The sequence below is a fragment of the Callorhinus ursinus genome, unplaced genomic scaffold (genome assembly GCF_003265705.2).
Source record: "Callorhinus ursinus isolate GAN/ISIS: 27379988/994484 unplaced genomic scaffold, GSC_fseal_2.0 scaffold11, whole genome shotgun sequence".
NCBI lineage: Eukaryota > Metazoa > Chordata > Mammalia > Carnivora > Otariidae > Callorhinus > Callorhinus ursinus.
The window spans coordinates 924,477-942,964 of record NW_027397073.1 but is presented as its reverse complement, the minus strand read 5'-3'; positions in this window follow the sequence as shown (position 1 = coordinate 942,964).

Sequence of the window (18,488 nt, the reverse complement as noted above, 5' to 3'; positions counted from 1 at the left end):
AGTGCCCTGTACGGACGCGAGAGGGGCCGGGAGGTCAGGTAGGGAAGCAGCGGTGACCGTTCACGTGACCCGAGCCTCACGTGAACCACGCAGCTCCCCTCACTCCGATTCGGGAACTATGTGGTGTGGTTTCATTGGGCTCAGCTGCCCCCTTCCATCTGCAGAACACGGGGCAAGATGTTCCTACATCTGCACACCCACAAATTTTAAATGCACGCAACACTGTCATATAAACATGCTTTATCCTCAGTACCTTGGAAAATATACCTATGGAAACCATATGGATATAAGGTTATGAATTTTACAAAACTCAAACAGGTACGATATAAAAATGGCCACATGCCGTTATCACTGGGCCTGCTCTGGTCTCTGGAGATCTTCAGTAGGATAAAAGAATAAAGACATATATAACCTACGGATTATATATATATTATGCATGCATGTCATGAAGTTTATTTTTCTTACCATCATTTCAGCTAGATTTCTAATTATATTGCAATCATTAAAATTTTACATAATTTATATACTAGTGATCAAATGCCAAATGAAGTAACATTTCTTGTAGAACTGTCCTTAGTCTTTCTTAATTTCACTCTGGAGAAACTTTACTCTCCTAAGGTGGTCACAACTGGAATTGCCAATAAATCTGATACAGTTAGATTCATTCGGAAGTTAATTTTCAGGGGACGTCAGGGTATCTGAGGTAATGGTATCTAACCCTGTCTGTCAAAAAACTGTACAGATGGGAAGAAAAACAAATGGAACCAGAGAGCATAATTAGGAAAGGAGAATATTATAATCTTCAAATCATCTACTGTGGTGAACTTCCTCTAGAAAGAGAGTTCTTTCTAGAGCTTTCACGGCAAGACTTTGCAGAGTTAGGAGTCCTGAAAAACTGCCCAGAAACCAGAAAAGGTACTGCTTTGGGTAAAAATCCTCACCACAGAGTGAACTAAAATTGCCCTAAGAATCTCAAAAAGAAATTACCCAGGGAAGGTTCTAGAAGGTGGGGCTCTGTGGGGAGAGCCTGAGGAACACACAGGCTCCAAGGCTGCATTGTTGGGAAGGCTCCCTTCAGGGCAAGAGGCGGTGGGAGGGGAGGGAGGTCCCTCAGAGAGCTGGTGGTGACAGATCCTGCCGAAGAGGGAAACTCAGATGGCAGGACCACCAGCCCCGTCTCCCGTCCTGAGCTGCAGACTCCCAGTCACTGTGGGTGGAAACCATGTCACCAAATGCTCACACATAAGCACTCACAAACTACAAATCCACTCTCAGAAGAACATAGAAAATGAAAACCAAAACACTTCAGGGGTTCCCAATTTCCTTCCTTCAAGAAAAACAAACAAACAAACAAACAAACAAATATAATGCAGTGACTCCAAACTCCATTAAATATCCCTAAAAAATGTGACTTTTTAAAATGAATCAGAACTTCAAGCATTGAAAACAAACATGAGCTAAGGGGTGAAAGGGAAAACCGCTGAACACAAGAAGGAAAAGAAAAGCACAGAAGTGTCTCAGAAGTGGATGGAGATGACAAGACAACAAGGAAGAATACATTCAAATGAAAATGTAATAAGAGATACTGAACACATGCAGAAAACAAGGAAAATAAAATGAGGTGTAAGTAACAGGTGTCCGAGAGCATGTGGCTGAAAGGCAGGAACAGCTGGGGAGGACAGACCAAGCAAGGGCGCGGACTGAGCCTATGATGGAAGAAGCCATCCCAGCCTCAGAGAAGACAAGTCACGCATCGAGCGAATCTACGAGGGCCCAGGTATAATTGACCCAGAATGATCTTCCTGAGACATATCCTGATAAAAGTATTAGAGTTTGAAGATCAAAATGTCCCTAGGGCTTCAAAGCAGAGAAAGCAAACATCTTCCAAGGGCAAGAGAGTTAAATTGATACCAGACTTCTCAAAAGGAACATACAAGCGGAATAATAGAAATAGAAATATAGTAACAGTAATAATAATCATAATAAAGCACTATTTTCAGGAAAATCAAGGGAAAAGCAGAGTGAACCAAGGATTTTGTAAACAGCCATGCTGTCTTTCCACAATAGGGGCTATAGAAAAACGGCTTTAAATTTGCAACACTGGAGACTTCTACTGCCTTCCACAATCGGCCAGACAACGGGCTGCATCTGGGTGGCAGAGGGCAGAGCGCGGGGGGACCGCAGGGAGCCACCAGTAGAGTTAGCCCCCAGCCTGTGCTCACGGGAAGACGGGGAAGCTTGCAGGAGCAACATGGTTATATCCTGTGTTCTATCAGTTCTGACTGGATTGGCTTTTACAGTCTCGTTCCCACAATGCATTCAAAACATTTCCCTATTTACCTGCACCTCAAATATTTTCTTCTTCTTCTGGATAATAGTATGTTTCACCCCCAATCCCTAATGTGCAAGGACAGTATTTTAGAGTATGATGTGAGATAAGGATTAAATTTTACTTTTGCTCATCAAAAAAATAACCAATTTGATCACCATCCCCCCACTCATTAGCAATACGAATTAGTATACCCGGATGCTGTTGATTTAAAATGAGGCATGTCTCAGGATAGCCTATTTTTTTTTTTTTTTAGTTACCAGGACTATGCTATTTTAAATATTATTTCTACATTACTTTCACCTTTTCTTATGAAAATAATGAAACAAATGCATCTGTTGTAGAAACTGTAGAAAATACAGAAGCAAATGAAGAAAATATGAAGGACCTATAAACTGACATCAAGAGAAAATCATACCTATTGTTCTCATTTATGGTGTTCTACACGTTTCCCCATGTATGTTTTATTTAATTAGTTACAAATATCTTTCCTTTTACCTGCACTTTGTCCCTGGCGCCCTCCTCCCCGTAGACCTCCCGGCTTTCATGGGTCCCCTGGGGGATCCTCAGGGAGCAGTCTCCCTGCTGGTTGGCAGACATCCCTGACTCTTTGTTTCCCTCACAAGTACTCTGTCTCGGGATCTTTCTGCTTAATAATCTCTGGCGTCTTTCTAAGCAGTGTCTTCGATGTTGGAGAATCTCTCTTGTGCTCGATTGAGTTCGGTCGGCGCAGATGCTAGATCCACACGAGGGGCTTCTCTCACCTTATAAAGTGGTCAACTTCTAGACCCGTTCACGTTTCAAAGCTAGAGAGGAATGGCAAAATGGGGCCAAACACGTAATTGTAAATTAATCTTAAAAATATGAAGTCTCTAGGTACGAGGACATAAACAATAGACATCATGTGCGGTTGCATATTGGGGAAATTATTGTAACTCCTATAAAAACACCTCTGTAGACTAACGCGTTTTCCTGTCAGGAGGGACATAGCTTTAGAAAGGTCAGGAAGCTCATTTTCTTCGAGTCTCAGGCAATAAAAGGGACACAACTATCACAAACCTAGTAAACTCCCACAGTAATTTTTGCATAGATGTATAGAGACATAGGGATTGAAATGCAATTATTTTGTATTTATTGTGGAAGAAGATAGTTCATTTGATGTGTCAAGGACTTCCTCCAGAGACAGGGAGAGAGCACTTATGGAAATGGATCAACTTTCGCAATGAGCCTACATGGCTGAAGAATTAAAGAGGTTATTCCTATAGCCACCGTGTGCACAATCACAGTGAATTTAAAACCATCTCAAAAGGAATCCTACTGGGAGTGTTTAGGTCCACAATTACAGTAAATGAAGATTCAGAATTAGCAAAAGCATTTCACTTAATTAGAAGCATTAAATAAGTACTACCGAATGTACAGTACTGTGTCTACTAAAATGAGAAAAATAGCTGACCCTGAAAAACATTTTATTTATTTGTTTTTTTATTTCTTTACTTTTCTTATGTTTAGGAAACTATTAAAACAGCTTCCAGCTGAAACTAAAATATAAGATGCAATAGGACAAATACATTCATCTTAAAATGTATATACACACACATACACACACAAATACACACATATATACAAATATATAGGTGTATCTACAACTATATATATATTCCATTTCTATCTATCTATCATCTATTAAATACCGAGATTGATACCCTGCATGGATTAAAGAAGAGATGGCTTTTGCAGAGGATGTTACAGACTTTTTCTTCTATGTCTTCCTTTTGACGTGATTTTCAAGGTGTTATTTACTATTGACGACTTTCAGCATTAGTCAGGGTTCCCTGAGTCAAGTTCAGTAATGGGCTGACAGAATCCCTGATCAAATTTCCAGAAAGAAAGACCTACAGAGAAAGCTGAAAAGAGACAAGAGGGAGGAAGGCCTCCCGGGAGGCTGTGGGAGTCGGCCAGCAAGAGCTCAGCCAACCGGCTCCCCGGTTCTGCCTCCGCGGCCGCGGGTTTACATCCGAAGGGTCTGAACTGAGATTTCTCATGTAAGGGGAGTAGTTCGGACAGAGCTTCATTTCAAAGACAAACATGTGAATGTTTCTAACACTCTATTACTGTGTTTTGTGACCTCAGTAGATCTGCTAACAGAACCCAGAGTAGCCCCCCGATGGGCACAAAATCTTCAATAACATCAGCGATCATGCCGTCATCAAAGGAGGTTGGTGGTGCCATGACTTAAATTGGTTTGGTCTCTCATTCTCTTATCTAGATTATTTTCAATTTGTTATATGTATTTTCAATCCATACGGAGAGAGAGAGAAATAGAGAGAGAAAGACACATGAATGAGAAAATAAGAAATTGTGCATAAAATTAAAAAAAAATAAGAATGTCCATTTCTCTATTTGAGTATGTGTTAGCTGTTTTCCTTACCTTCAAGAATATATAGCCGACTGAAGTTTTAGTTCCTGGCAAAAACTGAAAAGGTGAGGCTGGCCATAGAAATCATTTTTCCTATGACGCTGGTGACCATGTTCGCCAAAGCAAAATTCAAGACACTTGAACTGAGTCATGGTCTGACAATTGGACCAATTACTCTAACAAACTACAGCCCTTGAGCCGAATCTGGCTCACCGCCCATTTTTGTAAATAAAGGTTTGTTGGAACACAGCCTTGCTCACTAGTTGTCACGGGGTCTATGGATGCTCTCACTCTAAAACATGACCGAGGAGTTGCGACAGAGACCGATGACCCACAGCACCTAAAAGAGTTGGTATCTGGCCCTTTATGGAAGAAATTTGCCCATTCCTGGTTTTGAGTCTGGGCCATCATGAGCAGCTGGGAACCCAAAGGGAGGGGACTTAGTCCAGAAATAAGCATCTCTTCCTCAAGCATAGCAGCCTCAACAGTAACCTGACCACCAGTGATGGAGGGCCCCTTGGAACGAGGGTATTGCCCCCTAGTTTTCAAGTCGTGCATCACACTGTGAACTTCTGAAGTGGGCCAGCCCGTTAGGCTGTATTTACATGCGAAAATAAGGCCCAGAGAAGGTTGACCACTGGTCCCAGATGCCCAGCCCACTGGTCTAAGACCTGGGACTTAGAAATTGGACCATGATCAAGCTGGGTCTTTGTGCATGTTTATGCTCACATTCTTTGAAATTTAGAAGAGAACAAAATCATACTCCTGGATAAAATACACAATCTGATTTTGGTAAGAGGAAGATTAGGGTTTACATTTTCTTCTTCTTGGGCAATATGCAAATGAAATGGGGTCCTCTGTTTCAAAGTATGTCACAGGGAGCTTCCGAGGCAGAGAGGTCTGCTGAGTTCTTACTCCTAACTGAGCATGCAAGATGAGTACCCAAATCATTACGTTTATGTGTTTTTAATGGCTTGTCTGGGTTGTGTTTTGTCCATAGCTAGTGCCTGAGCAGAGTGCTAGGCAAGTTTTTTAGAATTCACACAGCTCTGTTTCAAAGTAATAATTTGACAGTACCTGGGGCTTCTGCTATTCCCGCAGGTTATATTTCTGAGTCTAACAGCACATCCGCATAGCAATTAGCTGGCTGGGTTAGAGTCTGCAACCATCTCCTTGTGCTGGAATGAAGCACCACAGAGGTTGATAGCTACCCCTGCACGTGGAGGAGGAGAGGAGGGTGGGGATGTGGGCTCAGTGCTTTATTTTACCTGAAAAGACCGCCTTTGATGGCGTCTGTCCATGGGCGTGAGGTGACTTCTGCTTCTAGCAACCTTGCAGCTTCTTGTAGTTTCTGATGAAAGCCCTTTGGAGCTGTTGCTCAGGCGAGAAAGGTTTGTAGCTGGCTATTATTTTCGTTGTTGTTAACAGAATCAAAACGTAGCCAGTTGTGTGCTTGTCGAGGACACCCTTTAACACAGTAAACTAAAACCCGAATCAGCCTTTAGGTGGCAGAACTCGGGCTTTCAAAATACTTGCCATTTATTAGAAAACACACTTCTCAGTCACAAATACCAGTTTATGATTCCTTCTTTCTGCAGATGGTCTTCTTCTGCTGTTATTAGCCATGATGTTTCTGCCCTAGACCTTTCAAGTCTCACGTTTGATTTTCATGGAAATCTAAAATTAAACAAGCTTCACTTAATTTCAAAATATAAATGGCCTTATTTGTCTTTTAAAAAGAAGTGATAAGAAAATATGAAAAACTTGAAAAAATAACAGTAAATAAGTTGAAATAAATATTCTGGATTTTAGTATTGAGATAAATGCGGATTTTTACTAAGCACATATACATTTGAAATTTCAATATCAATAATAGACATGAATTTCTAATCTTCCTGAGAAAAGACTAGTTATCATTTTGTGTGAGTATAAGATGTATTGCTATAGAAATCACATACGGGAAGGTAGAGAATCTGTGGTTATCCCCCGCAGAGGGAATGTTTTATCTAATTTGCATTTCCTGCATCACCTGTAATGAATTGCCCCCTCTCATCAAACCTGTGAGAGGAGCAAGGTAAACCACAGAGTGTTCCTGGGATCGGGGCCTGACCCGCCCCAGCAGCCTGGGGCCTCCTGATCAGGTGTGGTCGCAGAAAGGCAGATGCCCTTGTTTTCAATAATGAGGCCAGTGGCGCCAGTGAAAATCCTTTTCAGGAAAGAGAGAAAGGATATCCAAGTTGTGCATGTGTGATGCACATCAGCTCCTAAAGTCCCACATGCACGTTCTCCAAGTAGTAAACATACACAGTATTTCTGAGGAAAACAATTAAGATATCACTGACAGCTTTGGAAAACGGCATAGATCTTCCTTGGCTTATGATGGGGCTGTGTCCTGATAAACCCACTGGCAGTTAAAAATATTGTAAGTCAGAAATGCACTTAGGACATCGGACCTACTGAACATCACAGTTAGCCTGGCCCACCGAAAATGAGCCCACCTACAGCTGGACGGAGTCATCTAACACGAAGCCTCTTTGGTAATGAAGTGTGCTAAATGTGTCCTGTAAGGCGCCTAATACTGTTCTGGAAGTGAAAGCGGAGGGTGGTGTGAGTGCAGGGCGTTGTCCGAGCTCTGCCCGGGGGGGGGGGGGGGGGGGGGCCACGGGGGGGTGGGGGGGAAGGAGCCAAAGTCAAAATTCCAAGTACGTTTTCTACGGAAGGTGTATGGCTTTCACACCAGCTGAAAAATCATAGGCGGGACCATGGTAGTTGGGGATTGTCTGCATCGGCTTTATTCCAAAAAACCATGAACAGAACCGCCATCGTGGAATTGCTGAGAGGCAAGGAGGCTTCTCAATTACTATTACGGGTAAGTGTTGCTGTTTATAAAAATACCTCCTACTGCTTTGTTTGAAAATTGGTTCATTTTTTCCTGGACTTGATATAGTCCAATATAAAGAAAAAAAGTTATATTTTTAAAAGATACTCAAAATAATCATTAAAGAGAAGGTGATTTGTGGTTCCTTTGCAGTACTTTATATTTATAAATATTTTGTGTTCTTTGTTTTGTGTGTGTGGTGTGTGTGTGCACGCTGAGCAATATACCTAATATTAGTGCTTTAGCTCTGTTCATTTTTTGAGACCTTTGTTCTTTTCTTTTTATCCATTTTCTAATTTAAATTCAATTAATATGTAATGTATTATTAGTTTCAGAGGTAGAGGTCAGTGATCCATCAGTATTTTACAAACACCCAGTGCTCATTCCATCGCGTGCCCCCCTTAATGCCCATCACCCAGTGACCCCATCCCCCCACCGCCTCCCCTCCAGCAACCCTCAGTTTGCTTCCTATGGTTAAGAGTCTCTTATGGTTTGTCTCCCTCTCTGATCTCGTCTTGTTTTATTTTTTGAGACCTTTTTTTAAGTGTTAAAAAAGGACCATTCTGTTTGAAGCCCCTTCACCAATCTGGGATGACCTCAAAATAACTTCATGGCTTTGAAATTGGAAAAATTGGAAAAATCTGAAAAAAATATATATATATTCCTTTTCTACCATTTGCAAGGAACAGTTTTACACTGTTAGATACTTTTAGTGCTTTTGCACACTGGTATCAGCCTTACTGTGGCCGTTTAGCTTCTGGGGGAAGCCTATAAACTATTGCTTGTTAGTCTATATGGCCAAACAACAGTAGAAATAAATATGCAAATCAGGGATGTTTTGTCATCCGACATTTCGTTTTCTAAAACATTTTTATAGGGCGCATTTGGATGGCTGTTTTTCAATAGCTTCTCAGAATGGCTAATTCCCTATTCATTTTTTTTTTTTTTCCAGTTTTGCTCCTTCAGTCACCTAGAGTCCTGACTCTGCCATTTTCAGCTGGTGCTTGGTGGGCCGAGGTGGCCATGTGCCACAATGGCCCCTTCCCCCTGAGGGGCAGGGAGGGCCTGCAGGACACTGCCCTGTGCTTTCTTTCTGCCATGGCCAGCAGGCCCCGGGCTGTGTTGTCCTGACCTGCGGGGAAGGCCACTTCTCTGTGCCTGACTCCCACGCCAAGCAGGTGAGCATTAAGACTAGTCTCAGCACATGTTGGGACCTGATCACAGAGGGTCCTGGCCACACCCCGGGCACAATTTGGAGCCCAGGCCCCCAAGGGCCCCGAAGGCGCCTGTTCTGCAGGACTTTCGGAGCCGAGCGGAGGCTGCAGGCGGCCACTAGATGGCAGTGCATCCCCCAGGATCCAGAAGTGGTGGTGCTTCCAGGAAGGATGCTCCTACCTGGGTCCCATCCAGGAGGAGCAAGGTACGCTGAATGCAGACCCTCAGGTGGGGTGGCTCAGAGCCCTGCGGGTCCTTGCGCTCCCCAGGACTCTCCGCGCCCCCAGGAGTCCCGGAGGAAGCTGCCAAGGATTTGTCTTTACCTCCGAATCTCGTATGAGTGAAGGCTGTACTGTAGTCGCTTAAAGTGACTTAAAATGCAATTCCTGTTGGAGAGATCTGTTTTAAATCATATTGGTGTCTCAGTCAAGAGCAATCATGCTGCATTCACGTGGAAGTCCTCTGCCACCACATGTCCGCATACCACGGGTTTGAAATCCTCATGGCTTTTATTTGTGTGTGGGGTTTTATAGTTAGATTTTTATTGGGAGTCTTTAACTACTTATTCTCTTAATTTATTTCTTAAAAATACTTGTGTAGATAATTAAAACAAACATTTTACTTAAAATGACTTGAGGAACTTGTCCTATATTTTGTACTATTTTTTTTCTCCTGAAGCATAGGATTAGACAAATGGGTAATACATCTATATAACTGTATATTCACATATTTATTTTTTATATTGTGTATTTTTACATATGTATAATATAATTTAAAGAAGTTTACTAATATTTTCTTGGTAGCATAATGAAAAAACTTTAGAAGATTGTTTATACAAACATTAGAAGTGTTTATATCTTATATTTAGTAAAGATGTGCTAAATTTTCTTTACTTCAATAGTATCTTAGAAATTTAGCAATCAAAAGGACTCTTGATGTTCCACGTTATTAAGTATGTACATTTTGATGACTTTTTAGAGAGAATTGGTAAAATTTCATCAGTACCATGCTTAGTTTGCAAATATTATTATGTCATTATTGTATGAAAAATATGCAGTGCTCATGTTCCCTAACACATATCAAAATCATTTAGAAACTCAGTAGTTTCATGGCTGTTTCTGTATCATAATAATATAGCAAATAAAGTACTGTTAATAATAAGGTACTTCATAAAATAGCAAATGCAATACTGTGTACAATTTGACTGGATGCAAAATATAAAGTTGTAGGTTACCATGAATCTGACCTGGAATTCTTGTATTATTAATACAGCCAATTTAACTGTACCCATTTTATGCTTCATGCTGTCCAGGATTCACAAGTCTTTTGGTTCATGACAACCATTGATTGAATTGCCGCCTAATTGGCCTTATTGAAGTTTTTTATTTGAGTAATAGTACTAGTTGGTTACAGTTTTCCCGCTCAAAAACATAAATTGCTTCATATATATGTTATCTCCAATTATTTATTTAAAAACGTAAGGTAGCCTCATGGGTCTTATTTTTTTTATAGCTATGAAAATGCGTGTAGAATAATCATGAGCCAAAACATGGATCACGTGAATAGCGTCTCTTGCTTCAATTCTTCAGTGTTATGAGGATTCCGTGCCCAAATCTCCCCCAAAACAGAAGTAATCCTGTTTGGTTTTGCATTATGTCAAACAAAAAGTAGATACATTTATGTAAGCACGCAAATATGCATAACTATTGTCTGTGCATTGCTCATGTCTTGTTAAGTATCTCTTTGGAGTTTCTTAGTTAAAATATGAAATAACACAATTTTTTGCTTTGTCTAGTGTCTTAAAATGTTCTTATCCAGACCTTTCATAGGATGTTCCGAGCACTGCTTTCCTTAACTTTTGAATACTTCTAATCCCTACAACCAAATAGGTTGCTACGGAGGTTTAAAATATAGATATTTAGGTCTACTGCAAATATAATTTTTGTCAGACTTCAAGGGTCGTCTCTGATCTTTCAGTGGAAAATATCCATTTTGTTTACACAGCATGTACAAATTACCAGCCAGTGTATGTGGCAGTTCACAGGCCCTCGGTCCACAAAAGCATCATCCAGACACCAGTTTAAAGCTGCATGTGGTATCAAAGATACGCTCCTCCTGCCCCCTGGGGTCTAGGCCTGGTCATCCGAGATTTTGCAGCAGGTGTGAGAGGAGCACCAGAGGGTTTTGAAGAGCGATGTTTAACCTTTGCTAACGTTTCCCTCCAGCCCTGTGATTCTCCCCCAGCTCCCTTTGCACGGCTGATGCGTGAGCGTCTCGGATGGAGGCTAGCTGTTATCCAGTGTTAGTGGAGATAATCAGGACCTCTGCAGTGAGCAGCATGAACCCTGACATTCCTCCTATCTTTCAAGCCATGGTCCCCTCTCACCTCCACCTGCCAGCAATGGTCTGCGGAAACCTGTCCGGCAATCTGTGAAATCCATGATTGTCAGCAAAATATATATAATGCATCTAACACGTGCACAAAATGCGATCTACATTTGTGCATTTACCATTTTATCTGCAGTAGCCCATTTGTGGCATCTGGACCGCCTGTACCTACATCCAGAGAATTTTGGTGACCTCGAGCATGCCTGTGTGCCTACAGCTGGTGTAGGGGTCATGGACCGTGGCGGGGAGGGGTGCGCTTCTCTGACCCAGGAGGCAAAAATGCACTCAGATGGAAATCGCTGATATCTGGGCTTTCCAAATTGTCAGGTACTTCCACTCCACAGACACAATGATGATTTATACTGAACAATAAGCTGAGTATTATATTTCTCTTTTTTCTAATGACTCATTATCCTGGAACAATGAGGAGATGGGTAGAATATAAGTGTATTAAAAACATAATTGCTTTTCTATTCGCACAGAAATATGCCGTGTACACATGGGGGAAAATGTCTAATGAATAGGAGAATCTGTGTTCCTCTTCACTTTGTGGCAGAGCATGCCAAAAATGCATATTTAAAACCCTAATTGCTTCTAATTCCACCAGTTAGCTGATTATTTCTCTTGGCCATAGCACGTAATTTACGGTACATCCTACTCTGCCTTTTTATCAGCAATATTGCTACCAGGTGTCATGCATAATGCATATGTAATGTATAACATCTTTACCAACATAGACACGGGTATTGATGTAAATTGTTTGTAAACACTGACAAAAATAGCTTAGCTGTGTGTTGAATCTGGCAAACTTAATGTACATGTGAAAGCACATATATATGTATAATCATGTGTGTATCACACATACACAAAATTTACCAGATAATGTGTTAGTATTTAATATATGTACTATATACCTATATAATATAATGTTTATAATAATATATAATACCTATATATTGATATATAATACCTAAATTTGCCATATATATGCATTTATGTGTATATAAAATATGTAATGCCTACATTATACATATAACGATATAATATATATAATACCTATATTATATGCCTATATTATTATATAATATATAATACCTAATGTATATATAGTCCAGTAATGCTGAATTTTAAATGAACCCAGAGATGTTATCTAGGTATGTTATCAATGCCCATACAATTAGAGCGAGCCCTTAACGCACACTCCCACACCCACCAGCTAACCCCTCCTGAGCACACCGCCGGCTGGCATCCCTGTGATATCACCCGAGCCCGGAGCAGCGGTGAGACCCTCTGGATGCAGATGTCACGCTGGTGTCGCTAGTCTCCATATCAAGCAGAGTTCTCAAGGACTGGCATTTCTTCCTTCACCAAAATCAGATACACTTCATCTGGTGTTTAAAGACAATAGTCCTCCCCTGCCAAATTGTCCATTTTGCTCCTCAGTCCCTGAGGATTCCCTGCTTCAGATACACACCTCTTTCCCCAAACCCTATGTCACCCATATCTTTCTGTCCTGGCTGGCTGGAGCAGAGCACACCCTGCACCTGCTGTCCTCGATGGCCGGCCCCATATACGCCACAGCGTTCCCCATGGTATTTGAGTGCAGCCAATTCCTGTGTGTCTGACGTGGGCTCCTCGGACCTGCACACTTGCGTGGCCGAGGCGCCCCCGGGAACCCCGGCTGATCGCACGCTGTGCTGCGAGGTCTGCTTCCAGGCTCTGCAAGATTCTGCCGCCGGCCCTGTAAGATCCGGGTGCGTATGGACGGGTTTTAGAAAGCTCTTCCAAGGACCGACTGGATAGAGTTAATCCCTCCAGCCCTCGTCTGAGAGGAGAAGCAAGCCTCAGAAAGATAACAGTTATACAGTGAAACATCGTCCTATAATTACTGCATCTAATGTTTCCCAGCGTATAATGTTCAAGTTCAAGAATCTCAGCCAGGGGCCAATAAAACAATTCTTGCGTTTTATGTTTTTCTGCTTATGCTGTTTTATTTCGCTCTTTTGCAAAAAAATGTAAAAATAATTTACTGGAGTAATAATTAGCGCTTATAAAGCATTGTCATAGGTGACAAGACACCTGTGTCATAGGTGTCATGTCAATGACAATGAGCAAGTTTCTACTAAAACATGGTTATAGTTCTCTGAACATTTTAGTACTGGGGGAAATGGAGGGAAAGACTTCTTTTTGTAGGCTGAATGTTCCTTGAGGGCAAGAAATATATTCTAGTGGAATCCGTAACACAGCCATGGGAAACGGCAGTGCCCCGGTCTGGTTTCAAGGCACCAGTGGGTCCAAATTGATACAAGGAGGGCTCGTTGTCAGTGTCTCTCCAAGTAGCATGGTGACATCATGACCTGAAAAGACGAATCGTCCCAAGCATCCGCCAGAATGTGCCAGGGCCCAGGCTCCCCCCTCCCCCCAGTTCTCTCTCCAACTGGTGACACTCGTGGTGTGCAGGGTGACAGTAACCTCGATGGGTGCTGATGAGTGTGGCGGCGCCCCAGGCCCTCCCCCGAGCCTCACGCTGCATCCTCTGACCCAGTTCTCGCACCTTCCCTGGGAGGGAGCTGCGACGTACTCCCCATGGTGCCGAGAGGAAACCGACCCAGAGCAGAGTCCTCTAAGTCGTCACACGTCACACAGCGGAGAAGGGCGGGTGCGGTGTCAGGATTACAATCCACTTTGTCCTGCAAGGAGCACTGTGTGGAGAAGGTGCTTCACTGAGGAAGAAAGACCCCTGAGGGCCACCTCATCACCATCCACTGGTGGCACTTGGAGAAGGGCCCTCCCTACGGAGGACGCCGTGGATGCCCAAGTGGGTGTGTCCACTCCCAGGTGCAAAGAGGCTGTCCTCCTCTGCCTGAGCATCATGACTCTTGGCTACTTTCTCCTTTCCTGGGGTGACACCTGGCAAGGGGTCCCTCAGATGCCCTGTGGCGGGTGTTGGGGGCTTGCCCACCCCCCTCACATCCACTCCAGCTGAGTCTCACCTTGGTGCAGGCTGGGTTCCTTTGTCACCATCTCAAGTGTGTTGTGGACTCCTCTGGTCTCTGGGCACTTAATACTTCCTTGCCGTCCAGCACCTACCAGTCCCCCCCTCAACCCTTTGCAGAGCACCCCCCCCTGCACACATGCGTGTGCATCTCTCTCTCGAGAGCAGAGCTGCCCCTGCAGGTACAGTGGCCCCAGGGCAGATCCTCTGGGCCCTGTGGGAATCACAGGGGATCCCCTGAGCTGAGGTCCCATGGGCTTGCCCCAGAGAAATGAAAACTGGCCTGTATGAAAATTTGTTTCAGCAAGCTGATATGCTTATTACACATGTCTTACATATGTGCATGTGTGTCCAAGCAGGAGAACACATTTTAATGAACGCTTTCTCCCCCTGAGCACCTGACCTGAGGCTCTTTTGGCCTGCATACGGTAAACCCTCTTGGGCAGTCAGTCTCACACACATGAGAAGGCACATACATCAACACACACACACGCACACGCACACGCACATGCATGTGTTAAAATTCAGCTTCTCTTGTACAAAGAGTATGATTTTCCTGTGAATACTTTTGGTAACGCTACCCTTATCTTCTTTCCAGTTCCAAATCACCTTGTAAGCTCCCCCCAGTGGGGAGGGAAGCTTTTATCATGCATTTTATTCTGGTTCCTGTTTTTCAAGTAAATCACACTGAGATTTACTGGCTGTGGTTTTCCACAATTTACATCTTCTTTCTTTGATGTCCATGGCAGACTTTTGGGGAATGCAGTGGACTGCTTTCCCCAGAGTTAGGTCCATGCTGGGCAGAAAGGTGAGACATTTATTGAGTCATATCAGCCGCCACGGAAACCTTCCCCATGCTGCGGGTGCCTCCGGTGTGGCCATCATGCGGCCAACTCCGTGGCCCCCACTGCCGGCCGTGAGAGAGGTGCATCCGGAAAGTTGTCAGCCTCCTGCCCTGGAATTTTAGGGTTTTATGTTATATGATACAATTGGGTCTGGCTCGAGACACTTACCCTTTGACACTTTTCCCGTGGATAAGCAATTGACCATGAACTCTGCTTTCTGAGATGATGTCACTGCTGGTGAAAGCGGCGGGGGGGTGGCATAGACACGAAATTCCTGTTCTCAGCTGAACTCTGTGTGGGTCCTCCTGGCCGTAAACTTGGGGATGAGAACAGTGCCTCATAGATATACTCAATACATATTTGCAGAAATACATGAGAGATGCATTCTGTCTTATTTTGTATGCACAAAATAGCAACCATTTAACTGTTAACTCTGTTTTAATAGTGCCTTGAGATGAATTTAAGAAAAATACACTTCAAATGTAACATCACTGTCATACAAAATGGGTAACGATGGCGCTTCACTGGTGCGGAGACATATTAGCTCAGTGAGGGCGAGCGTGCACTGGGAGAGGCTAGGCTTAGTCTGGATGTTTGCACACATTTATCTCCATACATATTTATGCATCTGCAAAATGCGCCATGCTCTGGGGATGAGAGAACCAGCTTTCTGAGTTATAAAACATTCATTTATTTAAAATAGAAAGAGAAGCTGGTAATGGCACACCAAGAAAGTTAACCTTTATCTTCTGCCTCATTTAGAAATCATAAAAGTTTTATTATATTTTAACGTCAAATGAGTTTACTAACATTATAAACAAGTATTATTACATCCCTATATTATTTTACCTACATAATGTATGTTCTGATGTAGTACCTGCTTTTTTGTGTGTATATAATATGCATATATATGACATATAAACATAACATATATAACGTACATACATAATATATAATAATATACTTTTATGTAGATAATATTCATATACATGAGTTTGTGTAATGTAACATAGGTCATTTTATTTATAATTTACTTTTGGCAAACAGTAAACAAAAATGTTATATCTACTGAAAATTTTTTGACACAGTCCTAAAATTAGAGATTTAAAAGTTAATCAGAGCAAAACTACGGAGACATAGAAGGGTGAGTGGTTGGGGCTGGGCCGGGGAGAGATGAGCAGGCAGAGCAGTGAAACAACTCTGAGTGATACACTGGCGGGCGGTGGATAGGGGACCTGTGCTCTTGTGCAAGCCCGGACAAAGCTCACCGCCGAAGGGGGCCCCTGAAATAGCTGTGGACTCTCGGCGACTCTGCTCTGTCAATGTAGATTCATCAAGGGGAACTGACGAATCTGCACTCTGGTGGGGGGGCATCGATAGTGGGGAGACCATGCAGAAGTGGGGTCAGGGGGCTTATGGAACATGCCTGTCCGTGCCCTCGATTTTGCTGGGAAGCTAAACTGCTCCAAAAAATAAAATCTTTAAAGAAATTAGTCTAGGGGCACCTGGGTGGCTCAGCTGGTTAAGCGACTGCCTTCGGCTCAGGTCATGATCCCAGGGTCCTGGGATCGAGCCCCGCATCGGGCTCCCTGCTCCGCGGAAGCCTGCTTCTCCCTCGCCCACTCCCCCTGCTTGTGTTCCCTCTCTCGCTGTGTCTGTCTCTGTCAAATAAATAAATAAAATTTATTAAAAAAAAAGAAAGAAATTAGTCTAGCTCCTTTTCAACTGTAATTTTTCAGAGCTCAAGGAATATTTTAAGTCCCTTTGGGATGTATTTGAGTCTTACAGTATGTTGCTCTTTCGATTAACGTATGTGCCGCTAGGACTTCCGCAGCAGAACGCACTTTGGGTTCCATCAGTGATTATCAGAGAGCAAAGCCTACACATCTAGCCCCAGATGTGGGCAGATGGCAGGAGCCCCTCCGAGGGTTTGCGACCACTCCAGGTATGGGCAGACTGCTGCTCTGCGCACAGATCATCCTGCAGGCGAGGCACGGAGGGTGGGGCGAGAGCCATCCCACTCCCAGCCGCTGGAGACCCAGATCGAAGGTCCTAGTTGAGTGACAGAGGCGAAGAGCCATCTTCAGTCACTTTTTTTCCACGTTTGCTCTATTGTACTTGGAGTCTGTAACTTTACCAGTACACAGCTGGGCCAATAAGGACATGATTGCTCTGCGCTCTGTGGCCCTGGGTGTGCCTCCTTCCGTATGTTCACCCGTCCAATGGCAAGGTGAGGCTACAGCACCTCACCTGTGTACCTGCAGGGTCCCGTAAGAGAAAAGCCAAGCCTCACACTAAAATCCCATGCGTGGGCTCAGGGCACAGTGAACTGTAAGATCTGGGAAGGGAAACATTCCATGAAAACAACAAAAACTGAAGTCACTCTCATCAATTTATGGAGCCCTTGATAAAATTTTAGAGACGGAACAACGAAATTTAAGAAAGAGCTAAGTTTTTACTCCAGGTGCTGCTGCTGTGTAAGGATGTTCGGGAGGCTTCCAGGATTTCTGATTTTGCTCTCTTGGATGAAAATGAGAGCCATATTCAGGGTGTCTTGGTGAGGCACATGCTCCAAGGGCATCTATGACCCAGCCCACACCTTGGAGGTTCACACCAGCCATTTTATTCCTTGTAATGATGCCGAATGACCCAGTATCTTGTAAAATGAAATTGAAATCTGCAGTGAAGCAGTACTTGTGCTATTAAAATGATTTTTTCTTTGTAATGGAGCACTGCCAGTCCAACCATTTGTGAATTGCAATTAAAATCTGAAGCCGGCAGCACTTTTGCAATTAAAACTAGCATTTTTTTTAAAAAAAAATCTGCACCAATCTAGATAATTAGATAGGAAGTAAAAGGCCCATTTATTACGCATATGGACATGTATGAGGAAATAATTTGAAATTTATTATTCAAGATATTCTCTTTTTAACGAGGAATATGCTAAATTATATGGCAAAACAAATTGTTTTCATATTCCATATGAGTGAACCCACTTCACAGCATCGATATTAGATATTTAGTCACAAGTGTATTTTCTTTATTTTTACAGTCTTCTTTTTGACTCTTTGTTTTAATGGTAAATTAGGATGGTGCCAAAGTTGTTCACATGCTTATAAGTAATGACCAGTATTATTGTCGGACATTGGTCACATGGGGACTTTAATTTGCTCATCATTGAGCTACACTTTCTCAATGAGTTTGCAGGGCAGTTGTAATTCAATCCTGCTTGTGACAAGTTTCAAGAAACATGAGAATTGTCTTCATCAAGTAAAGATATTTGAAAGTCTAGTTCTTAAAATACTTTCCCATAAAGTCAATGACAAGACAAAAAACAAAACAAAACAACAACAACAATAAAAACCCTCAAGGTGAGTATCTCTCTCCCCTGGTGATGCTGGGTCTCCAGTCTACAAAAGCAG